Raw genomic sequence first — 8871 nt, 5'->3', positions numbered from 1 at the left:
TATGGTTCACCCATGTAATTTACCTCTGCTATTGCAGGGTTCTCAGGATCATAAGCTTCTTCTTCAGAAGATGCCTCTTGAGTACTGTTGGATGCAGCTTGCATTCCATTCAGACTCTGAGAAATCATATTGACTTGCTGAGTCAATATTTTGTTCTGAGCCAATATGGCATTCAGAGTATCAATCTCAAGAACTCCCTTCTTCATAGGCGTCCCATTATTCACAGGATTCCTTTTAGAAGTGTACATGAACTGGTTATTTACAACCATGTTAATGAGTTTTTGAGCTTCTGCAGGCAAATTCTTTAGGTGAATGGATCCACCTGCAGAGGTATCCAATGACATCTTAGATAACTCAGACAGACCATCATAGAATATATCCAGGATGGTCTATTCTGAAAGCATGTCAGAAGGACACTTTTTGGTCAACTGTTTGTATCTTTCCCAAGCTTCATAGAGGGATTCACCATCTTTTTGTTTGAAGGTTTGAACATCCACTCTAAGCTTGCTCAGCTTTTGAGGAGGAAAGAACTTGGCTAAGAAAGCCGTGACCAGCTTATCCCAAGAGTTCAGGCTATCTTTGGGTTGAGAGTCCAACCACACTCTAGCTCTGTCTCTTACAGCAAAAGGGAAAAGCATGAGCCTGTAGACTTCAGGATCTACTCCATTAGTCTTAACAGTATCACATATTTGCAAGAATTCAGTTAAGAACTGAAAAGGATCTTCAGATGGAAGTCTATGAAACTTGCAGTTCTGCTGCATTAGAGAAACTAATTGAGGTTTTAGCTCAAAGTTGTTTGCTCCAATGGCAGGAATGGAGATGCTTCTTCCATGTAGATTGGAATTAGGTGCAGTAAAGTCACCAAGCATTCTCCTTGCATTATTGTTGTTGGGTTCGGCTGCCATCTCCTTTACTTGTTCGAAATTTTCAATAAGGTTATCTCTGGATTGTTGTAATTTAGCTTCTCTTAGTTTTCTCTTCAGAGTCCTTTCAGGTTCTGGATCAGCTTCAACAAGAATGCCTTTTTCTTTGTCCCTGCTCATAAGAAAGAGAAGAGAAAAAGAAAAGAAGAGGAATCCTCTATGTCACAGTAAAGAGGTTCCTTATTGTTAGTAGAATAAGAGAAGAAGAAGAAAAAAATTCGAACACAAATAGAAGAGAGGGTTCGAATTTGGTGAGTGATGTGAGGAAGAGATGTTAATGGATGAATAAATAAGATGAGAGAGAGAGAATTTTTCGAAAATAATTTTTGAAAAAGAGTTAGTGATTTTCGAAAATAGTTTTTGAAAAAGGTTAGTAATTTTTGAAAATTTTTAAAATCAAAGATTAAAATAATTAGTTAATTAAAAAGAATTTTTGAAAAAGAGGGAGATATTTTCGAAAATTAGAGAGAGAGAGAGTTAGTTAGGTAGTTTTGAAAAAGATAAGAAACAAACAAAAAGTTAGTTAGTTAGTTGAAACAAATTTTGAAAATCAATTTTTGAAAAGATAAGAAGTTAGGAAGTTAGAAAAGATATTTTGAAATCAAATTTTTGAAAAAGATATGATGAGAAGATATTTTTGAAAAGAGATGATAGAAATTAGTTTTTTTGAAAAAGATTTGATTTTTAAAATCACAATTAATGACTTGATTCACAAGAAATCACAGGATATGATTCTAGAACTTAAAGTTTGAATCTTTTTTAACAAGCAAGTAACAAACTTGAAATTTTTGAATCAAAATATTAATTGTTATTGTTATTTTCGAAAATTTGATATAAAAATAAGAAAAAGATTTTTGAAAAATATTTTTATAATTTTCGAAAATAACTAAGAAAAATGAAAAAGATTTGATTTTTGAAAAAGATTTTGAAAAAGATAGGATTTTTAAATTGAAAATTTGATTTGACTCATAAAAACAACTAGATTTTAAAAATTTTTGAAAAAGTCAAATCTAATTTTCGAAATTTTGAGAGAGAAAAAAGGAAAGGTATTTTTTTTATTTTTGAATTTTTAATGAAGAGAGAGAAAAACAAGAAAAATGATGCAATGCATGAAAGTTATGGATCAAAACAATGAATACATGCAAGAATGCTATGAATGTCAAGATGAACACCAAGAACACTATGAAGATCATGATGAACATCAAGAACACATTTTTGAAAAATTTTTAATGCAAAGAAAACATGCAAGACACCAAACTTAGAATTCTTTAATGCTTAGACATAAAGAATTCAGGAATGCATATGAAAAACAAGAAAAGACACAAAACATGCAAATGCAAAGATCAAACAAGAAGGCTTACCAAGAACAACTTGAAGATCATGAAGAACACTATGAATGCATGATTTTTTTCGAAAAATGCAAGATGCACATGCAATTGACACCAAACTTATAACATGACTCAAGACTCAAACAAGAACACAAAAAATATTTTTGATTTTTATGATTTTCTAATTTTTTTTGTATTTTTTTCGAAAATTATCTGAAAAACAAAAATAAGGATTTCAAAATCTTTAATATGAATTCCAGGAATCTTGTGCTCTTTAGTCTAAAGCTCCAATCAAAGGGTCAGACATGACTTAATAGCCATTCAAGCTTTAGAATGGATTTACATCCATTGAGGCGATTAGTTGAAGACCAATCCCAAAGGAGTTTGGGTATGGCTTTTCAGCCAGATAGGATTCAACATGTTACCATGAAACTCTAGAATTCATTCTTGAAAGTTTTGAAGGCATAGAATAATTTATTTTTGAAAACATTTTTATTTTAAAAATAAAATTTTTTTTTTCGAAAACAAAGGAGAAATTTTTGAAAGATTTTTGAAAAAATTTTTGAAAAGAAAACAAAAAGAAAATTACCTAATCTGAGCAACAAGATGAACCGTCAGTTGTCCAAACTCGAACAATCCCCGGCAACGGCGCCAAAAACTTGGTGCGCAGAAATTGTGATTACACTTTGATTATGTAAAATTCATTGCTCTTTCTTTCCCTGGTAATGGCGCCAAAAACATGAAGCCAATACCATGGTTCACAACTTCGCACAACTAACCAGCAAGTGCACTGGGTCGTCCAAGTAATACCTTACGTGAGTAAGGGTCGAATCCTACGGAGATTGTTGGTATGAAGCAAGCTATGGTCACCTTGTAAATCTCAGTCAGGCGGATATCAAATGGTAATGGGGTTTTCGAAATTAAATAATAAAAGAGGGATAGAAATACTTATGTAAATCATTGGTGAGAATTTCAGATAAGTGCATAGAGATGCTTTCGTTCCTCTGAACCTCTGCTTTCCTGCTGTCTTCATCCAATCAGTCTTACTCCTTTCCATGACTGGCTTTATGTAATGCATCACCATTGTCAATGGCTACTTTCGGTCTTCTCTCGGGAAAATGATCCAAATGCCCTGTCACGGCACGGCTAATCGTCTGGAGGCATCACCTTTGTCAATGGTTACATCCTATCCTCTCAGTGAAAATGGTCAACGCACCCTGTCACGGAACGGCTATTCATCTGTCGGTTCTCGATCATGCTGGAATAGGATTTACTATCCTTTTGCGTCTGTCACTAACGCCCAGCACTCGCGAATTTGAAGCTCGTCACAGTCATTCAATCATTGAATCCTACTCGGAATACCACAGACAAGGTTTAGACTTTTCGGATTCTCTTGAATGCCGCCATCATTCTAGCTTGCACCACGAAGATTCTGATTAAGAGATCTAAGAGATACTCATTCAATTTAATGTAGAACGGAAGTGGTTGTCAGGCACGCGTTCATAGGGAATGATGATGATTGTCACGTTCATCACATTCAGGTTGAAGTGCGAATGAATATCTTAGAAGCGAAACAAGATGAATTGAATAGAAAACAGTAGTACTTTGCATTAATTTTTGAGGAACAGCAGAGCTCCACACCTTAATCTATGGAGTGCAGAAACTCCACCGTTGAAAATACATAAGTGAAAGGTCCAGGCATGGCCGAGATGGCCAGCCCCCAAAAGTGATCTAAGATAGCATACAACTGATCAAAGATATCTAATACAATAGTAAAAGGTCCTATTTATAATAAACTAGCTACTAGGGTTTACAGAAGTAAGTAATTGATGCATAAATCCACTTCCGGGGCCCACTTGGTGTGTGCTTGGACTGAGCTTGAATGTTTGCACGTGTAGAGGTCCTTCTTGGAGTTGAACGCCAGCTTTTGTGCCAGTTTGGACGTTGAACTCCACTTTGCAGCTTGTTTCTGGCGCTGGACGCCAGAATTGGGCAAAGAGCTGGCGTTGAACGCCAGTTTGCATCGTCTAAACTTGGGCAAAGTATACACTATTATATATTTCTAGAAAGCCCTGGATGTCTACTTTCCAATGCAATTGGAAGCACGCCATTTCAAGTTCTGTAGTTCCAGAAAATCCATTTTGAGTGCAGGGAGGTCAGAATCCAACAGCATCAGCAGTCCTTCTTCAACCTCTGAATCTGATTTTTGCTCAAATCCCTCAATTTCAGCCAGAAAATATCTGAAATCACAGAAAAACACACAAACTCATAGTAAAGTCCAGAAATGTGAATTTAACATAAAAACTAATGAAAACATCCCTAAAAGTAACTAGATCCTACTAAAAATATACTAAAAAGAATGCCAAAAAGCGTATAAATTATCCGCTCATCAGTCGGTGTGGGGTGAGACTCAATCCTTTGGACTGGGTCTTTTCATTTGGACCTGGGCCTTAGTGTTGGGCCAGGGTATGAACAGTTACCCTACTCGAGCCCAATTTCTTTTAAGGATTGGGGTCGAGTATTTAACTCAGGGTTGTAGCCGACTGATGAGCGGATAATTTATACGCTTTTTGGCATTGTTTTTAGTATGTTTTCAGTAGAATTTAGTTACTTCTAGGGATGTTTTCATTAATTTTTATGTTAAATTCACATTTCTGGACTTTACTATGAGTTTGTGTGTTTTTCTGTGATTTCAGGTATTTTCTGGCTGAAATTGAGGGACTTGAGCAAAAATCAGATTCAGAGGTTGAAAAAGGACTGCTGATGCTGTTGGATTCTGACCTCCCTGCACTCAAAGTGGATTTTCTGGAGCTACAGAACTCGAAATGGCGCGCTTCCAATTGTGTTGGAAAGTAGACATCCAGGGCTTTCCAGCAATATATAATAGTCCATACTTTGGCCAAGAATAGACGACGTAAACTGGCGTTCAACGCCAGCCTTCTGCCCAAATCTGGCGTCCAGCGCCAGAAAAGGATCCAAAACCAGAGTTGAACGCCCAAACTGGCACAGAAACTGACGTTCAACTCCACAAATGGCCTCTGCACGTGCAACACTTAAGCTCAGCCCAAACACACACCAAGTGGGCCCCAGAAGTGGATTTATACATCAAATACTTACTCATGTAAACCCTAGTAGCTAGTTTATTATAAATAGGACCTCTTACTATTGTATTAGACATCTTTGGACGCCTGGTTCTTAGATCATAGGGGGCTGGCCATCTCGGCCATGCCTGGACCTTCACTTATGTATTTTCATACGGTAGAGTTTCTACACTCCATAGATTAAGGTGTGGAGCTCTGCTGTTCCTCAAAGATTAATGCAAAGTACTACTGTTTTCTATTCAATTCTTCTTATTTCGCTTCTAAGATATCCATTCGCACTTCAACCTGAATGTGATGAACGTGACAATCATCATCATTCCCTATGAACGCGTGCCTGACAACCACTTCCGTTCTACCTTCGACTGAATGAGTATCTCTTAGATCTCCTAACTGGAATCTTCGTGGCGTAAGCTAGAATGATGGCGACATTCAAGAGAATCCGGAAGGTCTAAACCTTGTCTGTGGTATTCTGAGTAGGATTCAATGATTGAATGACTGTGACGAGCTTCAAACTCGCGATTGTTGGGCGTTAGTGACAGACGCAAAAGGAGGGTGAATCCTATTCCAGCATGATCGAGAACCGACAGATGAATAGCCGTGCCGTGACAGGGTGCGTGAGCATATGATTCACTGAGAGGAGGGGATGTAGCCACTGACAACGGTGATGCCCTTGCATACAGCCAGCCATGGAAAGGAGTAAGACTGATTGGATGAAGATAGCAAGAAAGCAGAGGTTCAGAGGAACGAAAAGTATCTCCATTCGCTTATCTGAAATCCCTGCCAATGAATTACATAAGTATCTCTATCCTTACTTTATGTTTTATTCACATGATATATTGTAACCCATATGAGTCAACTTAACTGAGATTTGCAAGGTGACCATAGCTTGCTTCATACCAACAATCTCCGTGGGATTCGACCCTTACTCACGTAAGGTATTACTTGGACGACCCAGTGCACTTGCTGGTTAGTTGTATCGAAGTTGTGACAAATTATGAATTAAGATCAGAGCACCAAGCTTTGGAGCCATTACCAGGATTTGTTCGAGCCTGGAGATCACAATTTCGTGCACCAAGTTTTTGGCGCCGTTGCCGGGGATTGTTCGAGTTTGGACAACTAACGGTTCATCCTGTTGCTCAGATTAGGTAATTTTCTTTTTATTTTATTTTATTTTCAAAAATCTTTCAAAAATATTTTCAAAAATCTCTCATATGTTTTCGAAAAAAAATAATAAAAATGTTTTCAAAAATTTTATTCAAAATTTTTGAGAATGAATTCTAGTGTCTCATATAACATGTTTTAGCTTGGCTGGCTATTAAGCCATGTCTAATTCCCAGGATTTTGATTGAGAACTATGAATTCATTGCTTCCTTTTTCTCAAATATTTTCGAAAAAAAAATTAAAAGAAAATACAAAAAAATTAGAAAATCATAAAAATCAAAAATATTTTTCTGTTTCTTGTTTGAGTCATGTGTCATGTTATAAGTTTGGTGTCAATTGCATATGCATCTTGCATTTTTTCGAAAATTCATGCATTCATAGTGTTCTTCATGGTCTTCAAGTTGTTCTTGGTAAGTCTTCTTGTTTGATCTTGATGATTTTTTGTTTTGTGTCTTTCCATGTTTATCATATGCATTCTTGAATTCTTAGTGTCTAAGCATTAAAGAATTCTAAGTTTGGTGTCTTGCATGTTTTATTTGCATTAAAAATTTTTCAAAATTATGTCTATGATGTTCATCTTGACATTCATAGTGTTCTTGGTGTTCATCTTGACATTCATAGCATTCTTGCATGCATCACATGTTTTGATCTAAAAATTTCATGCATTGCATAATTTTCATGTTTTTCATAAAAATTTCAAAAATAAAAAAAATATCTTTCCCTTTTTCTCTCATCAAATTCGAAAATTTGGATTGAATTTTTCAAAATTTTTTAAAATCAAATTGTTCCTCATGAGTCAAATCAAATTTTCAATTTGAAAATCTTATCTTTTTCAAAATCTTTTTCAAAAATCAAATCTTTTTCAAAATTCATGGTTATTTTCGAAAATTCCAAAAATAATTTTCAAAAATCTTTTTCTTATTTTATATCATAATTTTCGAAAATAACATAAACAATTAATGTTTTGATTCAAAAATTTGAAGTTTGTTACTTGCTTGTTAAGAAAGATTCAAACTTTAAGTTCTAGAATCATATCTTGTGATTTCTTATGAATCAAGTCATTAATTGTGATTTTAAAAATCAAATCTTTTTCAAAACTAATTTCTATCATATCTTTTCAAAAATATCTTCTTATCTTATCTTTTTCAAAAATATCTTTTAAAAATATCTTTCCTAACCTCCTAACTACTTATCTTTTCAAAATTGGTTTTCAAAATTTGTTTCAACTAACTAACTAACTTTTTGTTTGTTTCTTAACTTTTTCAAAACCACCTAACTAACTCTCTCTCTCTCTAATTTTCGAAAATATCTTATCTTTTTCAAAAATATCTTTTCAAAATATCTTTTCTAACTTCCTAACTTCTTATCTTTTCAAAATTTGTTTCAACTAACTAACTAACTTTTTGTTTGTTTCTTAACTTTTTCAAAACCACCTAACTAATTCTCCCTTTCTAATTTTTGAAAATATCTTCTCCCTTTTTCAAAAATTTCTTTTTTATTAACTAATTATTTTTATTTTTGATTTAAAAAAAAAATTTCGAAAAAAAAAAAATATACTAAATATTTTTCAAAAACCATTTTCAAAAATCACTAACCCTTTTTCAAAATAATTTTCGAAAATTATTCCTCCCCCATCTCATTCTATTTATCCATTCATATCCTAACATCTCATTTCACCTCTCTTCCATCCTTACAGTTGTGTTTCTTCCATTACATCACATTCTTTGTCTCCCCCTTCTCTTCCACTCACAAAGGGATCCCTATACTGTGGTATAAAGGATCTCTATTATTATTATCATTTTTCTGGCCATTCTTCCTTGTATTTTGAGCAGGAGCAAGGATAAGAACATTCTTGTGGAAGCAGATCCAGAACCTGAAAGGACTCTGAAGAGAAAATTAAGAGAAGCTAAAATACAACAATCCAGAGATAACCTTTCAGAAATTTTCGAACAGGAAAAGGAGATGGCAGCCGAAAATAATAATAATATAAGGAAGATGCTTGGTGACTTCACTGCACCTAATTCCAATTTACATGGAAGAAGCATCTCCATTCCTGCCATTGGAGCAAACGACTTTGAGCTGAAACCTCAATTAGTTTCTCTGATGCAGCAGAACTGCAAGTTTCATGGACTTCCATCTGAAGATCCTTTTCAGTTCTTAACTGAATTCTTGCAGATATGTGATACTGTTAAGACTAATGGAGTAGATCCTGAAGTCTACAGGCTCATGCTTTTCCCTTTTGCTGTAAGAGACAGAGCTAGATTATGGTTGGATTCTCAACCTAAAGACAGCCTGAACTCTTGGGATAAGCTGGTCACGGCTTTCTTAGCCAAGTACTTTCCTCCTCAAAAGCTGAGC

General features: G+C 34.9%; 1 non-coding gene across 1 annotated transcript; it reads left to right on the top strand.

Annotated features, from left to right (window-relative positions):
• Positions 1-398: 398 nt before the first annotated feature.
• Positions 399-506, top strand: LOC112773480 (small nucleolar RNA R71). Its single transcript, XR_003188027.1, has one exon. It is a non-coding gene; the product is annotated as a small nucleolar RNA R71 (small nucleolar RNA).
• Positions 507-8871: the final 8365 nt, after the last annotated feature.

The sequence above is a fragment of the Arachis hypogaea genome, chromosome 18, assembly GCF_003086295.3.
Source record: "Arachis hypogaea cultivar Tifrunner chromosome 18, arahy.Tifrunner.gnm2.J5K5, whole genome shotgun sequence".
Classification (NCBI taxonomy): Eukaryota; Viridiplantae; Streptophyta; class Magnoliopsida; order Fabales; family Fabaceae; genus Arachis; species Arachis hypogaea.
This window is presented reverse-complemented; position numbering and strand designations above follow the sequence as displayed.